This window comes from Ceratina calcarata, unplaced genomic scaffold, assembly GCF_001652005.2.
Source record: "Ceratina calcarata isolate Rehan_Ccalc_2016 unplaced genomic scaffold, ASM165200v1 scaffold124, whole genome shotgun sequence".
NCBI lineage: Eukaryota > Metazoa > Arthropoda > Insecta > Hymenoptera > Apidae > Ceratina > Ceratina calcarata.
This window is the reverse complement of record NW_017133406.1, coordinates 375,258-378,022: the sequence shown is the minus strand read 5'-3', so window position 1 is coordinate 378,022 and position 2,765 is coordinate 375,258.

Genomic DNA, 2,765 nt, shown 5'->3' with positions numbered 1-2,765 from the left:
AAATAGTAGAAAGTTTTCTTTGGGTTAATGCTGATTGCCATAAGAGTACATACAAAGTTTAAGTCACTATAATTTTTCAAAAAACCCGTGAATTGATTTAAAATTTTACAGGTAGCTTTTTAATAGTAATACGAATCTATAATAACAAATTCAACGTGCTAGCATTGTTTATGTATATAGCCTATACATCCTTAATTGTTTGATAAAATCGAAAGAATTATTCTTCCAATTGGATTCTAATTCAGATTTGGAAAAGATACATTTCTTCAAAGCTTGAATAGTTCGAAGTAATAAATAATCTATGTGAGATTGTAGTAATGTTCCAAGTCCCATCGTTTGGTACACTTGAACTCAGCCAATTATTTTTAACGATGAAACTTATTGAAAAAAATCATAACGACTTGAGAAGCTGAGAAGAGAAGGTAAAAGTGCATCGAAATGCAATCAATTATCCGAATGCGCCCGTTTCTAATCTCCGACCAAATCTGAGTTAACGAGGGGCTACCAATTTGCTGAAAAGCCAGCATACCACGACTAATCGAACGAGATCTCTTCTCCGGTTCGAGTTTACAATTCGTTAGAGGGAATCTGCCCCCTGGGCTCATTGTGCCGCGGATTATTGCTATCACCGCGGTACCATCCGGCGAACAAAGCACCTGCGTTCAAATAATAAGGATCTCGAAAGGAAAGGTCGTCGATAGCCGTTAGTGTCCGGGTTGTGCGAGGTTATCCGTGGCTTGGATCGGGCACCGGCGTTCTGAATTCCCTCGCGAGCACTGATCCAGTAGAAAAGGAGAATAAAACCATAAGCAAAACAGGGATATGTCACTACTGGGTAGGAAAGAGACGACAGTTACGTATAGAAAGAGAGCAGGGAGAAAAGATATAGCGACACCCACTTGCGTTTCATGCGACCGTGGCCCGGGTAAATGTGTAATAACGCACGGGCAACCGGATCGTCGCAGCGCAGTGCAAGGATGCATATAAATCGAGGTGACATAATTTGCTTAATTCGCTCGGGGAAAGGGAACAGGGTTTCAGGCGTCAGCCTCTGCGTGATAAGGAATTAGACTGGTCACACCTGAAGCATTTCAGCTATTATGCGAGCTCCCAGCTTGGTTAATTGATAATGCCAGCCGGATAAGGCTATTGAAATAGCCTTTAAGCTTGATGTACGAGTTTCGCGGAACGGAGGAGTTTAATGGAATTATACGCACGGTTTCTAGCTCGGATAGTAGGATGAAGTGACTCACGATTATACTTTTCTCGATAACAGTTTTTGTCAGTGACAGTAACACTAGTTAATCTAGAATTGTGTAAGAAAAATTTGTTAATCCTAAGAGAGAGATCCTAAAAATAATAAATTTCGACTTTGAATAATATGCATGGTGAAACTGCATTCGTTATAATCATACCCCATCGTGTTATGTTCAATATGAACAATTCTCTACGATATATCATCATAATCAATACTAATATTTCACTACAATTATCAAAATCTTCTTCTATTAAATACTGTAACGAGTTATTGGGACAGAATCACGACAAGTATAATAGTATTGCGGTCATACAATCAAGTATTCCAGACAAGAATAAAGCCCGCAATTCCGGTAGCGGTCGTGACACATAAGCATACACACATACAGATTGTATATCGAGGATCATTATGTTGACGATGTAATGTAGCGTCCAGTTCGTCGAACGATATCCGCGGTTGTGCTCTAGCCATGAATGAATGTGGCGCCAAGTGAATGGAGTGCGTCTGTTCCAACGTGCCTACGCACTCGCCACGAGGTCTTGAATCCTGACCACTCGCGTGCACGCGCACTTACGTGTAGCAAACATTTCTGATGAGAATTGTTGACTAATTCGCACATGCTTTAGTGGTCATGAATTCATTGTGCCTCATTTTAACTCGATGGTCTACCTTACAAAAAAATTGACAATCCTGATTTTAGTTTTGTCTAAAGATTTGTTTAACCGATCGTACCTTTTGCTTGCTATTCAGTTCGATACTATTTTTCTTATCAGAGAACTTTAGTGTCCATTACTCATTTGTATTCTACAACTTATTGTAGTGATTATCGGTTATTAAAACTGCTCGATTCCTTGGTAAACGCGTTCGACGACTCCTTAATCACAACAGTCGATCGTTGTGAGCAACAGTGTCGTGGCAGCGAAATGTCAACCGGTCGATATCTGTGGACTAAGCGGTCGAGCAACTTTGATGTGACGTGACTAAATTGATTCATGACTCATTGTCACGCACGGCTACAAACGATTACGGCGGCTAATTACATATCCGCGACACTGTTCTAGACGGTTCTCGCGAGCTTTTGTTACATCCTACAGGAACGTGTATCTTCTGCTGTGCTGTTTAGGTTTAGCTGCTGGAACTTCGTCCGAATTTCTCAGACACTTCCTCGTAAGCTGCGAAATATCGGAATCGGAGAAATATCGAGTGCACACATTGATAATGAGCATTAGTTGCTGTTAATTTAATTAACAATGACAGTTATTTTATGTACATTTGTTCCTTGTCTAAAAATGTTATGTCAATCAGCAATATGAGCCTTTCTAGCCTCTGAAGAATACTAAAGTTTTCATATTATGAATGACTTCCATCTACATAACTCGTTAACTAACGGGTCATCACGCAACGAGGAACGGCCGCATAACTGCATCAATCTTCTTCCTGTAATACATTAGGAATTAGTCTCGTTCGCTAATGAATGTCACTACAGATAAACGGAGCGTATAACGCG